The sequence below is a fragment of the Fundulus heteroclitus genome, unplaced genomic scaffold (genome assembly GCF_011125445.2).
Source record: "Fundulus heteroclitus isolate FHET01 unplaced genomic scaffold, MU-UCD_Fhet_4.1 scaffold_348, whole genome shotgun sequence".
Lineage (NCBI taxonomy): Eukaryota > Metazoa > Chordata > Actinopteri > Cyprinodontiformes > Fundulidae > Fundulus > Fundulus heteroclitus.
The window spans coordinates 73,305-94,178 of record NW_023396758.1 but is presented as its reverse complement, the minus strand read 5'-3'; the positions used below and the strand labels follow the sequence as shown (position 1 = coordinate 94,178).

Sequence of the window (20,874 nt, the reverse complement as noted above, 5' to 3'; positions counted from 1 at the left end):
TTTTTCTGATGTTTCCATCACTCAGGACGGCCACATCGATCACAACAGCTGTTTTCTGCTGTTTATCAATTATCACAATGTCCAGTTGGTTTGCCATTACCATTGTATCTGTGTGCAGTTCAGTCCTTGTCTCTTTGTATCTGGAAGTCCCACAGGACCAAATCTCTGTCATTCTCCACCACCTTGGGAGGTGACTCCCATTTTGACCTGGGGGTCTCCAGTTGGTATTCTGAACAGATGTTTCTGTACACTATACCAGTCCCGTGGTTATGGCGTTCCATGTATTCCTTCCCTGCTAGAATCTTGCACCCTGCTGTGAGATGCTGGATGGTTTCATTCAGTGTTGGTCTTGGGCAAGACCACTAAGGCTGATGCTTACCTCATATTATATATGTTGAAAGTAAAAACAGAAAGCCATACCTGCTCAGTCCAGTCAAACAAGGTCTGTGTCAAGTGTTGAGGAACCAGGGCACTATGACAACAAATGAGCTACTGAAACATGTAAGGCTACTAAATACTCCACAAGAACCGAGACATTTTTTATATTCTTTCAGACAATGACGTAGTTTTCTCCTCTCAGTCTTGTGGAGTATCAATAGAAAAAGCCACAACAAACTTTTCTCATGTTTTTGTCACCCTGGTAAAAATAACACAATTCTTGGTTCTTGTTGAGTATGTAGCTTGCTTAAAAGAGGGACTGTGGAGCAACAATAACGAGGAGTACAAACTAAAGCATTGCTGTTACACTTTATATAGGCCATAACTGAATGATTTCAATGTGAAAAGGAAAAAATGAAAAGCATGATCTGTCACCTTTCAATCCCACTGAATTTCTGCTCATCGCAGGCAGTCGCTGCTCATTCTAAATAACATCAAGCAGCTTTTCATCCTCCTCCGTTTTCTCATCTATTTATTATGCAAATAAGTCTTATTGACCCATTTCTTTACTTTTTTATATTTGCTTCACTGCCAAAAAAATACTCAAACTTGGATTGAACTTTAATCTTAAGCTTTGTATTTAATTTGGGACTAAATCATGTATTATATTTTCCTTGCAGGCTATCAGGCTGTCTGATATCAGAGGAAGGCTGCACTTCTCTGGCATCGGCTCTGAGCTCCAACCCCTCACATCTGAAAGAGTTGGACCTGCGCTACAATCATCCAGGAGAAGCAGGCTTGAGGCAGCTGTTGGCTGGACAGAAGGATACACACTGGAGACTTGAAACTCTCAGGTATGGAGAGACCTACCACTTTCTTCTAGATAGAGGAGAAACAGCTGAAAGTATCACTATTATTTTTTATCATGCCCTGAACTTTCATTCTGTGCCTCTAAAAGAAGCTACATTAAATGCATGAATAAATTTGTTATAATTTGTTATTTTGAGTATTTCAAAGAAAAACATACAAAAAGAAAGGGAAAAAATATGAACAGTTGTAAATATACAGTGTACAATAACAATAATAACTAACAGAAAAGTAAGAATTAATACAATTTAAGCTCAGTAAGGAGTGTCAGAGGAAACTTGTGGATTCCTGCCCTTTTAAATTTTCAAGGTTTGTACAACAAAGTAACGCACAAATATTTAAGCATTGCATAATCAAATTAAAGACAACAAATTTCGCTATACACCACCATGTCAGTTAATGTAGCGCGCTGCTCACATTCAAAACTAGAAACCATAAGTTCACTCCTAGTGTCACTGCTCTTCTAGCACAATCTGATCAGATAATAATAATAATAATAATAATAATAATAATAATAATAATAATAATACATTTTATTTCAAGCGCCTTTCAAAACACTCAAGGTCACTGTACATGTAAAAACAATAAATGGTAAAAGCAATGTCGTCATAATTAAAAGAAACACAAACTACACAGAGGAAAGTAATATAAAATCATAATGAAAATGCAATCTTGAACATGTGGGTTTTGAGTTTTGATTTGAACAAGGGTAAAGACTCGATATTGCAGATGTCAGGGGGGATATAATTCCAGAGTGTGGGCGCAGAACGAGAAAAAGCTCTGCTCCCCATGGTGCTAAGACGGGCTGAAGGAACAACTAAGTGAGTGGTAGAAGAAGATCTAAGTATGCGGGAGGGAGTAGAAATTTGAAGTAAATCACAAAGGTATGGAGGGGAGAGATTGTGAATAACTTTAAAATTAAGTAGGAGGATTTTGAACTGAATTCTGAACTTCACAGGTAGCCAGTGGAGCTGCTGCAGGACTGGGGTGATGTGATGGAAAGAGGGGGTTCTAGAAATGATGAGAGCTGCTGAGTTTTGTACTGACTGAAGCTTGTGAATGGATTTTTGAGGAAGACCGAAAAGAAGAGAATTACAGTAATTGATGCGGGAAGTGACCAGACTATGGACAAGAGTGCAGGTGGAGCTAGGGGAGAGAGAGGGGCGAAAGCGATTGATATTGCGTAAGTGAAAGTAAGCGGAACAAATAAGATTGTTAATGTGAGAGGAGAAGGACAAGGTGCTATCAAGGATGACACCCAGACTCTTGACCTGAGGTGAAGGGGAGAATTTGGAGTTGTCAAATGAAAGGGAGAAACTGTCAGCTTTGGATAAAGTAGATTTTGTTCCCACTAGGAGGATTTCGGTCTTGTCATTATTCAGTTTAAGAAAGTTGGAGGTGAACCAGGATTTTATTTTGGTTAAGCAGGAGATTAATGAAGCCAGACTGGAACTGTTCATAAAGGTTGTTGTGAGTTAAGTGAGAATGAAGTTGAGAACTGACTGTTTTTTTCCATTATTTTTTAAATAAAAGGTAAATTTGAAATCGGCCTGAGATTATTGTAATTGTTGGGATCTAGTCCAGGTTTCTTCACAATAGGAGTGATAATAGCAGTTTTGAAAAGAGATGGAACAATTCCAGAACCAAGAGAGGAGTGAATGATGGCAGTTATGAAGGGGAGGAGAGCGTGAAGGCAGGATTTGACCAGGGCAGACGGGATGGGATCAAGTGAGCATAGGTGGGTAGAAAGAGAAGCTGGGGATTTGAAAATATTGTTAAACACCAAAAACAGAGTCCGAGAATTACCTTCATATGAGCAGATCAGGTTGGAATAGTAAGTGGATTTAGTTTTAGTGATTAGTTCTTTATATTGAGTTATCTGAGTTACATACATTTCACTGTGAATTGTTAAACCGGTTTTCTTTTTAAGTCTTTCAAGTTGACGGCACTGAGCCTTCATGGTCCGGAGTTCAGGGGTAAACCAGGGGGCGGAGTGGAAAAAGGGGACAGTCCGGGATTTTGTTGGGGCAAGGAGGTTCAAAATGTCATTTAAGCAGTTATTGTACTGAGATGTCAGTTCCTCCGGTGAGGAGGAAGGATCCAGGATTAAAGTTCTTAGGATGTGTGAAGGGAGAGTGTCCAAGTTAATGTTCTTAATGTTCCGGTATGAAAGGAGCCGTGGGGTCTTTGCTGTGAAGAGACGAGGGGAAATGCTGAATAAAAGGAGGGGGGGGGGGCAATAGACGGCCGCAACAATGGTAAGTGTAGGGCCAGAGAGTGTACAGGACAGCCAACAACAATGCAGACGACTGTCCACTGTGGCTCTACGCTCTTTCAGGAGGAGTGAATTCTGCTTGGAGAGACTTGATGCAACCTGCTGGGTTTCCTTAGGGAGGAAACGTTTTGACCAATCCGTCTGAAGGATTTGGTTGAATTTCACTTCGTAAATTCAGATGACATGTGTTGTGAATTGGCAAGATGAATCTTAATTATTCATCTCGCTTGTCTGGTTGAATACTGGGTCCTCTGTCTCTGGTTCTTGACATGTATAGTCTAATCCTCCTCCTCCTCCTTGCAGGGTGGACCCTCATGGAGACCAATGGTTGGTACCAGGTTTGACAAAGTGTGAGTGTTTCTCATTTGAATAATAACATCAGTTTTTATGGAGTACGTCATCAAAGTGTGTATAAATGAAGAACAACTGCATCCTGATCATGTTTGTTTTCTCCATCAGATTCCTGTCAACTCGAAATCGACAAAAACACCGTGAACAGCAAACTCAGACTGTCTGAAGGCAACAAGAAGGTGACACGTGTGGAAGAGGAACAGTTATATCCTGATCATCCTGACAGATTTGATGTCTGGCCACAATTACTGTGTCAAAATAAACTAGAGGACGGTCGTTTTTACTGGGAGGTTGAATGTAAAGGAGATGTTACTATATCTGCCAGTTACAGAAGAATCAGGAGGAAGGGAACCAGTCAGGATGTCGTGTTTGCAGTGAATGATCACTCATGGAGTCTGACATGTTCTAATGATGGTAGTTACTCTTACTGTCACAATAAGATACAAACACCCATTTCTACCTCCTCATCCTCGTCCCCCACCCACTCTCCCTCTTATTTATCCCCACTGTCCTACTTCTTTTCCTCTCCATCCTCCTCATCCTCTGTCTTGAACAGAGTAGCGGTGTATGTGGACTATCTTGCTGGCATTGTGTCCTTCTACAGAGTCTCCTCAGATACACTGATTCACCTCCACACCTTCAACACCACATTCACTGAGCCTCTTTATCCTGGATGTGGATTGTGGTCTGATTTCTCAGAGTTTCAGACCATGTAATTTCTTGTTTCTTATCTTGTTTTTTTTCTGTTTGTCATCAAAGCCTCACAGTGAATATCAGCATGTTGTGTTTGCTGAATGCAAACTGTAAAATCAGAAAGGAACCTCAATCGATCCCATGCATCAAATTCAGCAGAAAGGAGCATTGTGTACCAGTTTATGTATCAGGTGGCATTTGATCAGACAGAGAAAAAATATTTTAGGAATACATTGAATTTTATTAACATAAAAACTCCAGGTCCTGACCTGATGAGGCATTCCTCAAAACCTCATGAACAGCATCTGAAAAGAGGAATCACATTGTAATTTTTACACTTCCTGTATCCCTCAAATGACTCTTTAAAAAAAAACTCACTGGTGACAAATCTGTGAAAGCAGATCTGATTCTGGCTCCTCACAACTAGCAGGGATTCCGCCTTGCTGCACTCAGACTGGCCAGTCTTCATGCAGCGATCCCTCCCAGCTGCAGTCAGAGTAGGGGATTTCTTCCCTCCGTATCCACAATATAAATTATTCACACATGCACAGGTAGGCCAATGACTTGGTTACTGTTGTTGAAGTCTCTCTAGCGGACCATAATGTAAAGAACAAACTAAACTAAAACAAATAAAAAATGTTTTATCTCTGCTAGTTTCCTTTTGGTTGCTTGAGCCAGTCGCCAGCCCATATAAAGGAGTGTTATTTGAGATTAATAAAAAAACAACACATTTATTTAGAGTGTTTTTACTCACTTTGTCTTTTCCACAAGTATAATTTTTGTCTCTCTTATTATAGTCACAAGCACATTACCATATAGGCAGGTTAGGTAATGACATTCAGTAACTTCTAGCAATTTTTAGAACACCCCTACTGAGTTGGCATCGACTCACCGTGCCTGAAACACGACTGCTTTCTGGTCTGCCTAGCCTTTTTAAAAAGACAGAGAACCATGGATTAACTTTTCAAAAAGAAAAGATAGTTTAGATGCCACAAACAGTTGGAGGCAACGGATGGATGGCTGAAGTTAAGTGTTTACAATCACTCTACTAAAATCTTCTTCTGTGTTGTGAATTCACATTGCACAAATAAACTGTGTTAAACTGAATTCAATTTATGAAATTCCATTTAGGGGCATGGAGGGATGGGGGTTTGATTTGCAATATAGGGCGAAATGGCTTAATGCAGCATTAAAATAACTTAAGATAAAATGTAGATTTTAAATAGTCTAAACCTATAAACTTCTGGAGATGTTGCCATTTATTTCTATATTTAAAATTTTACACAATATTTTTACCTTGGGATTTTCATGATCATTTTTGTATTGTTTGTTATTGTTTGAATTGGTATATTTTGTATTTTTTCTACCTTTTGGATACGGACATAATCACAACAATCCCCAGTAGTGTCCCAGTTTAAAACAAATATGTTAGCAACACAAGAAACAATAGTAATGAAAATGGTCTTAGGAGGGAAAAAAGGATCAATAAATATGTTGGTACCCACAGACTATTTTCTATGTGTAAACATGCTTATTGGTTCATATAGAAGAGCATCTCTGTCATATTCTTGTATGCCTAGACTGTATACATACATAACCTTTTATATTGTAGATCGTTTGCTTCAAACTTTACTACACCATTTAAGCAATAATATATTAATAAAACAATATCTTGTTTTTACTCATAAATCATTGATTTGTGGTTTATTTTGGTTTCCAATATCAATTACTGTTTCTTGACTGGGAAAACAGGGAAAAGCACAACTAGAGAGGTAAAGGGAAAAAAATCTGACATCTAACACTTGGCAGCCATCGGTTGTTCAAGTATTTTGCGGTTTGCGGTAAGGCGTATTGTATCACTTCCTGTTTTCACTGCGTGAGCAACGGTTTGTTGCTCCAGATTCTCTTGCTTTTATCTTTAATCTCTTTGCTGTAACATCTGTTTCTAACACATAAGCAGTGCACTTTTAAAACATTTTCTGTTGCTGCACATCACGCTTGGGAACTCCTCGTGTTTCACGGTTTGCTCTCTTGGCGTGGTAGAAGGGCGCTAGCCTAGCTTTAGCCTAGCCTAGCTTTAGCTCCACAATGGCTTCCTCTCCTACTATTACTTCAGCTTCTCCGTCTCTGACTAAGTCTCCTCTTATCTCCTGCTCTCTGTGTCAGATGTTTAGCTATTCCTCTGCCTCCTTTAGTGATAATGGTACTTGTAATAAATGTAGTGTTTTTGTAGCTTTGGAGGTGAGGGTGTCAGAATTAGAGTCCCGGCTCCGTGCTATGGAAAGACCAGCTGATAGCCGCCCCTTTGCTAGCGCGGAGCCACATAGACCTAGCGTTAGTTCACTTAGTGGTCCTCCAGAAGCACCCGAGCAGCCGGGTAAGCAGGCCGGCTGGGTGACAGTTCGTAGGAAGCATAGCTCTAGATTTCAGCCCCCAGTTCACCACCAACCTGTCTGCGTTTCAAACAAATTTTCCTCACTCAGCGACACACCCGCTGAGAAGCCGACCCTGATTATTGGGAGCTCAATAGTCAGAAACGTGGCACTAGAGACACCAGGGACCATAGTTAAATGCCTGCCAGGGGCCAGAACGGGCGACATAGAATCTTACCTAAAACTGCTGGCTAAGGATAAGCGTAAATACAGTAAGATTGTTATTCACGCTGGCGGTAATGACACCCGGTCACGCCGATCGGAGGTCGCTAAAGTTGGTGTTGCTTCGGTGTGTGAGTTTGCTAAAGCAATGTCGGACTCCGTAAGTTTCTCTGGTCCCCTGCCTGATTTGACCAGTGATGACATGTTTAGCCTCATGTCATCATTCAACCGCTGGTTGTCTAGGTGGTGTCCTGAAAACGACATTGGCTACATTGATAACTGGAGAACTTTCTGGGGAAAACCTGGTCTGATCCGGAGAGACGGCATCCATCCTACTTTGGATGGTGCAGCTCTTCTTTCTAGAAATTTGGCCGGATTTATTAGTCCTCCTAAATGCTGAACACCCAGGGTCCAGACCAGGAAGCAGAGCCGTAGTTTAACACACCTCTCTGCAGCTTCTGTACTGTTACCCATCCATTATCCTATTGAGACGGTGTCTTTCCCACGGCCAAAACTTAACAGATCAAAAACTGATCTAAAAGGAACAAATCATAAAAACCTAATAAAAATCAATACGGTTCACCTTGAACCTAAAAATAGAACAATTAAATGTGGTCTATTAAATATAAGGTCTCTCCCTCCAAAGACTTTGTTTATTAACGAATTGATTTCTGATAAACAGATTGATGTGTTTTGTCTCACAGAAACCTGGCTACAAGAGGACTACGTTAGTATAAATGAGTCAACTCCCTCCAATTATTCAAATTTCCACTTTCCCAGATCTGTGGGAAGAGGAGGAGGAGTGGCAACCATCTTTCAGTCTGATTTATTAATTAGTCCCAGGCCAATTAATAATTACAGTTCTTTTGAACATTTAACCCTCAGTTTCCCTCATCCAAACTACAAAGCAATAAAACCTCTTCTGTTTGTTTTTTTGTATCGTCCACCAGGCCCTTACACTCAGTTTTTGGATGAGTTGTCAGATTTCTTATCTGATTTGGTGTTAAATACTGATAAGGCTATTATAGTGGGTGATTTTAACATCCATGTTGACACAGAATGTGATAACCTTAGTGTAGCCTTTAAAACTATCCTAGATTCAATTGGTTTTGCTCAAAATGTGCATAAACCGACGCACTCTTTGCTCCATACTTTAGACCTTGTGCTGACATATGGCATTGATTGTGAAGAATTAATAGTATTTCCTCAAAACCCTGTCCTATCTGATCATTTTTTAATAACATCTGAGTTTAATCTAACTGAGTTCTCCACCCCCAAAAGAGGGTTCCATTATAGTAGATCTTTATCGGATAATGCTGTATCAAAACTTAAAGAGTCTGTCCCCTTTTTAATATCCTCCGTATTGCAGAAATGCCCTGTAGATGGCAGCAATGTTGTTTCTTCCAATTCACAAATAGATGTCTTTGTAAACGGTATGACTTTGTCATTGCGTTCTGCATTAGACAATGTAGCTCCCTTGAAAAAGAAGGTGATTATTCACAGGAAGCTTGCTCCTTGGTTTAATTCAGAGCTGCGTTCCTTGAAGCACAATGTTAGGAAATTGGAGAGAAAATGGCGCTCTACACACCAAGAGGAATCCTACCTAATCTGGAAGAACAGTCTATTGTTGTATAACAAGACCCTTCGCAGAGTTAGAGCAGCATATTTTTCATCATTAATTGAGGAGAATAAGAATAATCCTAGATTTCTCTTCAGTACAGTTGCCAAACTTACCCAGAGCCACAGCTCTGTTGATCCATCCATTCCCTTAGCTCTTAGCAGTAATGATTTTATGGGATTCTTCATAAATAAAATTGATTCCATTAAAAATAAAATAATTGGCATCCTCCCAAACATGATTACCTCGTCCTCAGTAAGTGAGGCAGCATTGGAGGAATCCTTAGAACCTGCGCAGTGTCTGAACTGTTTAAAAGCAGTAGAGCTTTCTGAGCTATCTAAAATTTTAGCTTCATCTAAACCTTCTACCTGTATGTTAGACCCAATCCCAACCAAGTTGTTTAAGGAGGTATTCCCTCTGATCAGTGGTCCTATTTTAGACATGATTAATCTATCCTTGGTAAATGGATATGTACCACAGGCTTTTAAAGTAGCTGTTATTAAACCTTTACTTAAGAAACCATCTCTTGATCAAGATGAGTTAGTAAATTACAGACCTATATCTAATCTTCTTTTCTTATCTAAAATTCTTGAGAAAGTAGTTGCTAATCAACTATGTGAACATTTACAAAGTAATGACCTACTTGAGGAGTTTCAGTCAGGCTTCAGAGCTCATCATAGCACTGAAACAGCTCTGGTGAAGGTCACCAATGATATTCTCATGGCCTCAGATAATGGACTTGTGTCTATACTTGTCCTGTTAGATCTCAGTGCTGCATTTGATACAGTTGATCACAATATTCTCCTACAAAGACTTGAGCATACTGTAGGGATTAAGGGAAAAGCATTAGGCTGGTTTAAATCTTATCTGTCGGACAGTTTGTTCATGTTAATAATAAATCTTCCTCAAACTCTAGGGTCACTTGTGGAGTACCACAGGGTTCAGTCCTTGGACCAATTCTATTTACTATATATATGCTTCCGATTGGCAAAATTATCAGACATCATGGGATTAATTTCCACTGTTATGCTGATGACACTCAGCTATATTTATCCATAAATCCTGATGAATCCAATCAGTTACTTCGACTGCAGTCATGTCTTGATGACATCAAAAGCTGGATGACTTTAAATTTCCTGCATTTAAATTCTGACAAGACAGAAGTTGTAATTTTTGGGCCAGAGTCTTCAAAAAATAAAGTTCTTAATCAATCACTTTATCTGGATGGCATTAACTTGGCCTCTGGTAATAAAGTTAAAAATCTTGGTATTGTTTTCGACCAAGACATGTCATTTAAATCCCATATTAAACAGATTTCCAGAGTTTCCTTTTTTCACCTCCGGAATATCGCCAAAAATAGAAACATTCTGTCCAGGAGTGATGCTGAAAAACTAGTCCATGCATTTGTTACTTCAAGGCTGGACTATTGTAATTCTTTACTATCAGGAAGTCCACAAAATGCAGTTCGAAGTCTTCAGCTGATTCAAAATGCTGCGGCAAGAGTTCTGATGAAAATCAACAAGAGGGATCATATTTCTCCAATTTTAGCTTCCCTTCATTGGCTTCCTGTTAAATCAAGAATAGAATTTAAAATTCTCCTTCTAACGTATAAAGCCCTTAATAATCAAGCTCCATCATATATCAGAGCTCTGATTACCCCGTATGTTCCTAACAGAGCACTTCGCTCTCAGACTGCAGGTCTGCTGGTGGTTCCTAGAGTCTCTAAAAGTAGAATGGGAGGCAGATCCTTTAGCTATCAGGCTCCTCTCCTGTGGAACCAACTCCCAGTTTTGGTCCGTGAGGCAGACACCCTATCTATTTTTAAGACTAATGTTAAAACTTTCCTTTTTGACAAAGCTTATAGTTAGAGTGGCTCATACCCTGTAACCTGGCTCTGCCAGATAGATTTGCTCCGCATATCCATCTGGAAACCTTCCGTTGAAGTAATTTTGGGAAGGGGCGAAAATACTGGTTAGCTGATTGGCCTATGTTGGTGATAGACGGGCCAAATAAACCAATCAGATTCGTCGTCGCTCTGTTACGAGCGACGACGAAAACACAACCACAAGCCAAGCTACTCTTGCTGCTGCAAGTAAAGGCTCGTTAGCTCAGCAGAGAAATACTCTGTAATTCCGATAAAACTTGCTCGATAGCCACGCTAACGCTAGTTTCATCGGCTGAAGCCGCCATGTTCTTTAGACTGAACTGTCGCGCTTCCCGTTACGTCACACCTCAACCGCCTCAAAGCCAACGCTGATTGGACGTTCGTTTGGTGAACGGCTCCAAATTTTCTTTAACGGAGAGTATCCAGACTGATCTGCGAGGTGAAACCTTGAACACTCGCGAGATCAGGATGGTCTCACGAGGCTACATACCCTGAGCTATCTCTATAGTTGTGCTGTGATAGGCCTAGGCTGCTGGAGGACATCAGGGTCTAATTTTCTCACTCTACTGATTTCTACTGTTCTTCAGTCTACTGTTCTCCAGTTTTGCATTGTATTACATTGAAATGACTGTCGTCATTTCAGCTTTTAACTTTTTGCTCTCTCTCGTTTTCTTCATAGTAGGTACACCTGGTCTGGTGTTCTGTTAACTGTGACATCATCCAGAGAAGACGGCTCACCCACTACTACCATCTAATGTAGAACAGATTACTAGATCAATGTGTGCTTCTGTGCTTTTTTGTCTCTCTTGTTGTGTCTCTGCTCTGTCTTCTGTAACCCCAGTCGGTCGAGGCAGATGACCGTTCATACTGAGCCCGGTTCTGCCGGAGGTTTTCCTTCCCGTTAATGGGGAGTTTTTCTTCCCACTGTCGCTTCATGCTTGCTCAGTATGAGGGATTGCAGCAAAGCCATGTACAATGCACACGACTCTCCCTGTGGCTCTACTGTTCCCCAGGAGTGAATGCTGCTTGTCATGACTTTGAAGCAATCAACTGGTTTCCTTATATAGGACATTTTTTGACCAATCTGTATAATCTGACCCAATCTGTATAATATGATTGAACTTGATTTTGTAAAGTGCCTTGAGATGACATGTTTCATGATTTGGCGCTATATAAATAAAACTGAATTGAATTGAATTGAGTAGTATATTTTTCAAAACCGCAAACCTGTACTGCTGGTATCTGCTCAATCAGCTGCCTTAGGAAGTTATTACCTGCACCAAGCCATTTGCCTAGAAGCTCAAAAGTTGGAGACATAGAAAAAATATGAGAAATCACATTCCATTAAATTTGGTCAGAAGTATATTGGTAGAAATAACAGTCTGAATTACCTTAAAAATGTCTGTTATCAGTCTGTGGTCCTTGAGATGGCCTCGGACTGACATTTTCAGCAGATCAGGCAAAAAAAGAGATTGGAGTTTAGACGTCGCACTCACAGCTTCCATGTGTGGAACTCCACATTTCGTCCCCCACGTGTTGCAGTGATTCGCTGTCGATGCACCTCAGTGACAAAGTTCTGGTCCATGACTCAGAAACTGGATGAGGTATGCAACTCCAGTGTATGCAGACAGTCATTTTCCCTTGACAGCTTAGGATCTGTGCTGTTCATAGGCATTGGCCATTGTTCCAGGGTGAGGAAACATTGTTCATGGGAGCGTTATCCCCTAGATGGGGCACTGACCTTCTTGAAGGTGAGGTGGTATTGGGACTTCATGCCAGGATTTAGTGATGTGAAACAGTCCCTGGCCCAGTGTCCAGCGTAAGCAACTGTCCCAGATGTGATGGGTGCCCCACGACACACATATCGGCTGTAAATGCTCAGTTTTATTCTTCCAACCCCAAATCGGCATCGATCTGCATCTCATGTCATCCGTGTTCATACTCCAGAACGAACAGACCTGTAACAAAATTAAGACAGAAAAAGAAAAACAGGGGGGAAGGGAACTCCCCCACCTTAAATTAAAATAGAGACAGTTCTCGATGGAATCAGCTGCTTACTCTCACTCGTTCCTATGTTGTTTTCCAATAACTGTAATTTTACCAACTTTTAGTAATTAACAAACTCAAGCGTTGTGTATCACCCTTCCTTTGAGTCACAGGCAAATGGTGTATCAAATATTGTCTCAGCGAGCGTATCAAGATTTAAATTCATCAGCTGAGATATTGAAGACATTTGTTTTGTTTTTTTGTAACACCATTACTCTAAATAATTCCCCTAAATTGGACTGATTTACTACTCTCTATTAAACAGCTAGATTAAAGTCTGACAGATTATATTTATTTATTTATCTATTATAACTAGGGCTATCAAACAATGAAAACCTTTTAATCACTATGTAATCGCAAACTATATTTCATGTCTGAAAGTATATACATTCATTAGGCATTTTTAAAACGCTATTTTGCAATAGATAATGCTAGTTAAAATTACACTCTAACAGAAGGCATTTTCCCTTGTTTGTGTTTTCCCAATTTATAATGCCTCAAACAGATGTTTAATGTTCTGCCAAATTTTCAACAACTTCCCCAAACTTCTAACCACTTACTAACTTTTAGGCTACAGTTTAAAATAAAAATCTTCTCCAAAATTCACCAAGATGTAGCAGGCCGTGCTCTCACTCTAATGCAACTCACCCTTTCAGCTTGCAGCCAATACCTCAAATCGCTTGTCTGCATTGAAACTTGTCCTGCACTTCAACAAACATCATTAAAGGCATACTATGCAACATTTTTCAGTTAATTAATGTGTTCCATACCGTTTTGGATGATTAAATGAGTTATTTCAGGCCGAACAAAGGTTTTCTCGGCCGCCCTGGTGGTCTGTGGGGGAAATACCGCACTTGCAATTGAAAGAGCTCACGGCCCGCACACACAGAAGTCTCGCTTTACGGCGAGAACTCCATGTGTTTTTGCCCTGCCATTCACTATATGCACGCGCGAAAGCAACAACAAAGAACCGCGTGTTAACGTCAAATAAACATGCAAGCATATCAAGTTTTATTATTATTATTATTATTATTATTATTATTATTATTATTATTATTATATATTTTTAAATTTATTTATTTATTTTTATGTTGGCGAGACGCTACCGCGGCGGCCGTGGCGAGGCGGCGGCGGCTGCGGCTTGGCGAGGCGGTGGCGGTAGCGTCTCGCCAACATAAAAAAATACAAAAAATAAAATAAAAAATAATAATAATAATAATAAAACTGGCGAGGCGGCGGCGGTGGGCGAGGCGGCGGCGGTGGCCGCGACGGCGGCTTGGGGAGGCGTTCGCCTGTCTGCTAAGCTCAAAACAACCGCGCCTGGCTTGATGGAGAAACCAGAACAGCTGAGCATCTTTACGACAGTGCACTTTTACTTTCGCCCTCTGGGGGGAGCCTCGCTGGAAAATCAACCCCGGTTGCATAGTATACCTTTAATGCATCAACCTTTTTTCCAATGATTTCCAAATTCCCTTTTAGTTTTTATTTTCACCCATATTTTTACTTATCACTTTTTACTTAACAAAATTAAATCTGCTCCCCAGTCACTGCTCTTATCTTTAGGCCCACGCACGTGGAGAAATTCACACCCTCATGAAGACACACACACACACACATGCAGAGCCGCAGGGCCCAACCAATCTCTCCTTCTCTCAACCCATGGATCCCATATTACTGAGACAAAATTGTTAGACAAGACGTAACAAACATAACATTTAAGACAGACAGCCTGGCGCATCACGGAAGGTCCTCTTTGCCCTTTCCGTAGTCGACGAAACCAGCTATTCATTTTAATACCACCTCGGTCTAATCGTCGTGCAATCAGAATCCCCGTTCTGATGCTAGAGAACAATTTAATTGTTCTCCTGGGCCCCTTTTAATCTCTTATCTTCTATAACAGCTCACTCTTTAGGTCTTGCTGCTCTTAGCCTCAACTTAAAGATGTTACGTATTCTTGGCCGTTCCTATCGCTACGTTTCTGTATAGAGTCTCCTTTCTCCGAGGTAACGTTCCACCACAGTCTTAAAATTTACCAGACTCGTCAGTCATGGGGGGGAGCGACCAACTTCCTGAGACTATTTTTTATTATTTAGATTTTTAACCTTTTTATTGTCTTTTTATTTTATTATTCGACAGCCTCACCACTTGGCTTCTTGGCTTTTATCTCTTTTATCGTTTCTACCTTATTTTACGTTTTTTGACGTGGACATACACATAAATTCAATCATTTCTCGGTTTCAACATAAATTCCAATCAACCCTCTCACACTAGTTGCTCTGTTCAACCTCTGATATTTTGAGAAGAAAGCGTCTCACTTACAGCAACACTTAATTTAGCCTAGATCTAATCTTTAGCCAATAGGAGAATCAAAATCTCCTTAGTTTTTTCGGGTCGACCCTGTTTTGCTCTAAGTGATTACCTCTTCGTGCCCAAATTCAAAAATGTCTCATTACCTCCAAATCCGGGTCACGGCACCATGATAAAGATCGGGTTTTACGGGCTTGCTGTTACATGTCTATTGAAAACCCAACTTTCCCAGTTCCGGATTTGGTTGCAAATGAGGAAAACATTGATCAGAGGTAGAACAGTTTAAATACATATTTAATTCATAGAAATTAAATATGGAGACAGAATACATTACCATTACAAGATGTTTTCTCACACGGTGGATAAGTCTGTCTAACTTTAAAAAGTCTGAACACATCTTTTCAAGGGTGAGACCATCCCATGTTTTTTAGGAGGAGGGAAAATCTGTTTTGAACAAAGGAACTCTCTGACCCACCCCCTCAGCAATAAAACTCCATGTTTATCTTACGGTGGAGCAGGGAGGGACAGACCCCACTCTGCTTTCCTCAGTAACCCCAACTAAGATATATTTTTTAATTCTTAACACACTCCAGTGTATTATATAGCTCAGTGCTCTAATCCTTCATCTGCCTCTCAATCTCAGCAGCAGGATTGGTTTTTACACTAGAACTAACAAAACTACATGTTCCTCACCAGTGTTGGGGGTAACGCGTTATAAGAAACGCGTTAGAGTACTCTTATTAGTTTTTTTCAGTAACAAGTAATCTAACGCGTTAGTTTGGGAATTCAGTAATCAGTAACTCCGTTATTTTCCAAAATAAGCACTCGTTACTCCGTTACTTTAATAATTTCCCTTGATAAGGAAAGTGAAGTCCCTGCTTTTCTGCATTTAGTCAGATGCAGCTGATTGCATCTGTACCCTGCTCCTTGCCTCTCTCTCTCTGTGTGTGTGTGTGTGTGTGTGTGTGTGTGTGTGTGCGTGCACACCTGTGTGTGTAAGCTACTTGTGTTTGTACCCCGGCAAGATGACCGAGAAGACAGCGTTTGATTCTTGGAGGTAGCCTACACACATTATTTTGAGTTAGACAGCGAAAAGGACAAGAACATGGGTCCGGCAACACCGATGCGTCGGCGCATGAGTCGAGCTCGTAGAGCAACACCTGTGTTGATGCGCGTATGCGCTACGTGACCGATACAGGAACTGTTTCGAACTGACTGATAGGGCTGTGCATAAAAATCGATATAAAGATTAATATCGATATTTTTAAAAACGATTTAATATCGATATTCTGGCTTTCAATATCGATATACCTCCCAACCTCTAGGGGGCGTTTTTTTTTTTTTTTTTTTTTTTTTTTTTTTTTTTTTTTCCCCCCAGTGTCCTGTCTAGCAATATGGCAATAGGAATTGATATCTCAATGCCAGATAGAGCTCGACAGATTTTGCTTTTACAAGTGGAGCAAACGGCTTTCGCCATAGTGCTCCACTTGATTTATGCTTGTAAATAGCTTTATTATGATTCCTGCAAGGAGAATTTCAAATTATATGGACATGACAATGGGAGGGTAAAGGAAGAACAAAAAGTGAAAGAAGAAAAAAAAAGAGTAGAGGTGAAAGAAAGAGGAGATAAAAGGGAGAGAATGATAAAACCTTCTTTGTCTGCTCCATCACCTGGAAAGAGACACAAAAAGAACAGCACAACCAACAGACATAAAGCAACAGATACACTCGAATAACACCTAGATGCCATTGCTAAATCATATATATTATTATGTAAGCTGACATGTGTAATGTGATATTTGAAAAAAGAAAGTGAAAGAACATAAATAAATAAATAAATTACAAGATTACTGTATATAAGTGAACACTTAATACCTGGGACCCAGCACCTGTGGGAGATGTGAAAGTGCACTAGTTTAGGTGAACATTATCCAGAAATAGCTTGATAGTGATTGTGGAGAACCGAAGACCCTAGGGGGCGTTATTACAGCGCAACCATTACAGTTCACAGCGAAGGAGAGCGAGTGAGACGAATTTGTGGAACGGCCGACAGGATTTTAGAAGCTCCTTTGACCCTAAAATCAGATGTTTGGGCACATTTTTGGTTTCTGTGACACGTTAAATGCATTGAAGCAAATGCACTTTATTTTCCTGTTAATATGTCTGTGATCAATAAATAGAACATAAACATAATATTTGGCTGATTTTGGTGATTGAATCACTGAGCATTAATTCAAAGTAATAAATATCGATATTGGAATCAAATCAAGCTGAGCTATGTATCGAGAATCGTATCGTATCGTGAGCTGTGTATCGAGAATCGTATCGAATCGGCTCATCCTAGATGATACCCAGCCCTACTGACTGACGCGCCAAACTGTTTATGTTCCTTCTAAACTGCGCACGTGTGCATTCGCGCACAGCATATGGATTCAGCGCGCACAGCAAAGCTATGCTGCACAGTCGTTTCAGAAAAAAATGGCTGATCTACACTGAGTAGAAAGCTGCAACTCTGAGCAGCTCTTCCTCCCTTTGTCATTCTCAGCCAGGCCCGTATTAAGACAATGTGGTGCCCCTGGGCACTATACTTCAAAGCCCCCCCCGCCCCCCTTACCTGTGCTGTCCTCCAGTCAAAAACATCACACATAATCAAGGGGATTTCTGTAATGTAATTTACTATTTACTAACTTACACAACTACATGTAGGCATATGAGCAGTGAGCAATATTCAAATATCTCATTTTAAAATGTTGAAATCAAAAAAATCTTGATTTATTTATCATTTATTCTTATTGTGACATCAGTGTTCACAAAATGAATAATGCATGGTCTTTCAACAATTTCAAGTAAATAATATAACAATTTATGAAAAATATATTTTTAAAGCATGTGTCATGTGGTTCCCCCCCACCCCCCCACCGTTGGTGCCCCTGGGCACTGGCCCACTGGCCCTTATGGATAATCCGGCCCTGTTCTCAGCATATCCGTTTTCAGAACAGATGATATTAGTCAGGTAACTAAACACAGCGCCCAACCGACCATTGAACGTGAGCATGAGAAAAATCCCAATCACTGGAACGCAAATAACATGATTCCCCATGGCAATGACAGGAAATAAGTTTGGAAGTGCGCATGTCCTGCGAGTAGAATTAGAAATATTTAAAAAAGGCATATGGACAGTATTAAACCATAAGAAACAATGCCGTTGCTGCTGAAAACCGCAAGAGAAAATTGTTGAAAAAGTCAATGCATGCGTGATATGAAAGTTATGTGATGGAGAATTAAAGCTGCTTTCACCACACTTCACTGTTCAACACAAAAGGAGGAGTATGTGTGTGTGTGTGTGTGGGGGGGGGGGTTGCATTGAATGGACATGGCAGCAAAAAAATTGTAAAAAAATAAATAAAGCTAGAAACGAAAAAGTAACGCAATAGTTACTTTTACTAGTAACTAGTTACTTTTATAGTGGAGTAACTCAGTTAGTAACTCAGTTACTTTTTGGGAGAAGTAACTAGTAACTATAACTTTTACTTTAACTATTACTTTTTCAAAGTAACTTGCCAAACACTGCTGATGATTGAAAAATGAAAGGGAAACATATTTTATGACTAATGTGAAAAATGCTGAAAGGCTGTTAATGAGACAGACAAATGAAAGCATGAATAATAACAACATTACACTAATTAATAAACATAAAAAACAATTAAAAGAATCTTAGAAAAGCCTTCATCTTCAGAATCAAAATCAGACATACTTTAATAATCCCAGAGGGAAATTACTTAATCTTATTTTAAAAAGAACTTAGATAATTGGATCCAACAGGATTTAAATCCAACTCACTTTAAGTTTAGTTTTATCTTTATCAGGTTTTCTTCCATAAATATCTGTTTTCTTGTGCTCAGTTCTAGTCTTGGTTCTTCCTGTTCCTCATGTTTCTTTTTATGGTTCCTTAAACAATCATTTTACAGTGAGTGTTTTTCCCCTACAGTCCGCTGTTAACATCCCCTCGCTGCTGCAGTGCTTCCTGCAGATCAGACTCACCTTGCATTACTGATCACCTCCCCAGCAGCTAAAAGCTGTTAAGAGCTTTTCACACTTTGTCAGATCTCAGCCTCGCCTCTGTGTGTTATCAACAGCCGAGTTTCTCCATTTCCTCTTCTGTGTTTTACATATTTATCAGTAGTTTAATAAATGTTCAAAATCACCATGAGCCTGGCCATCTTTGTGAACACCTGGGTCCAACAACTCCACAAAACTTGACTTGGAGGGCCTTAAAGGTCGACTCCAAAATAAAGAAATTAGTTCCAGCAGATGCCAGCAGTCAAGAGGTGATGACCGACATCCCTGTTTGTCCTTCTATTAGCTTCAGTTAAATATCTTTTTGCATTACTTTGTTAGTTCTGCTTTTTTCTTCATGTTTGGTTCTGCCTACATCCTGCCTCTGCTTGGGTCCTCAGCCACCGGCAGCCATAATGACACTGAATGTCTCAGACTTAACTAGTCCAAACGAGCCGTTATTGAGATACTGGGCTAATAATTATCTGTCATTCTGACTGAATTAGAGGAGCAGAAGGGCTGTTCTAAAACAAAGTGGTCCTTCAAATTGCTCTTCAGTCAGCCATGCTTGCCTTCATTGACAGACTGCTCATAAGATAGTATTTTATAGTATCTTAAGAACATGGACTGTTATTTTGGATTCATCACTTATTTATATCATCAGCTAAAAGGATTTATTTCACCCCTCTATTAATCAAGCAGCAGATCCATCTTCAGTCCAGTTCATAGTTGATTTAGGCTGTCTCTGGATGGCTGTTTCCATCGGTTTTTAGGGCCACTGAGTTACTTTCATCTAGATCTGCATTGATCTTTTCATTATCATATAGACTTTGATTTACCTGAAAACCAAAGATGGAGACTTGTTAGCAGGAAGCAGGATGATGACAGCAACAAATAACTTGAAATTAAAACCAAACCCAATGCAGCAGAGAGAAGACCATCAATCATTGTCAGGAAACAAGACGAGACACGAAGAGTCAAACTAAAACTACAGAATCTGAGCAGGAACACCAGAAACCTGCAGGTACTTCAAAAAGGTATTACCATTAAACTACAGCTACAACTGATGGTGAAGATTCTCAGTCATCCAGGTCACGGTGATTCCAAAAAAAGTAAAAAACAAAGCAACTGGACTTGTTTTCCGTAGTTGAAGACGTTTCGCTTCCTCTCCAGGGAGCTTTCTCAATTCAAAAAGTCTGGAGTAATGTGGAGCATCAAGCTTTATACTACTGCCCAAACAAAGGCCTTGTAATGGCTTAGATAACATGCAGATTCAGCAGAAACAGGTCCACCCCTTAGTAATGGGCGGTCGTTAAAGCCATTAAGCCAGTAGATTGAACCGAAACTGGTCCAATCCTCTGTAACGACGAGTCGTTAGGGTTGTTATTGGTTTGGCTTAAAGGAACAATGTTTTGATCACCCGAATGATGGTGAGAGTTAAGGTGATGATTGACCGGAATTAACCCTATAGCTGTGTTGTAAGTTTTTGAGAGTTGGAACCTAAGGCCTCCTCCTCCGTTTAAGGTTGTTTTTTCTCTCTTAACGTAGATGGCTTCCTTCACACCCCTTTCAAACCATCTGTCTTCTTTGTCCAAAATGTGAACATGTTGGTCCTCAGAGAGTGTCCTTTGTCCTTAAGGTCTAGGTGGACAGCAGAGTCTTGTCCTGAGGATGTAGCTCTCCTGTGTTGAGCCATGTGTCTGTGGAGAGGTTGTTTGGTTTCTCCAATATAAAGATCAGAACATTCCTCACTGACTGAACTGCAGACACCACTCCGCTCATCTTAGGTTTGGGGTTTTGTCCT

The 20,874-nt window shown here is 40.1% G+C and overlaps 1 long non-coding RNA gene across 1 annotated transcript; it reads left to right on the top strand.

Moving 5' to 3' along the window:
- Positions 1–1,088: 1,088 nt before the first annotated feature.
- On the top strand, positions 1,089–4,863 carry LOC118559839. Its single transcript, XR_004928970.1, has 3 exons — positions 1,089–1,232; positions 3,824–3,870; positions 3,980–4,863. It is a non-coding gene; the product is annotated as an uncharacterized LOC118559839 (long non-coding RNA).
- Positions 4,864–20,874: the final 16,011 nt, after the last annotated feature.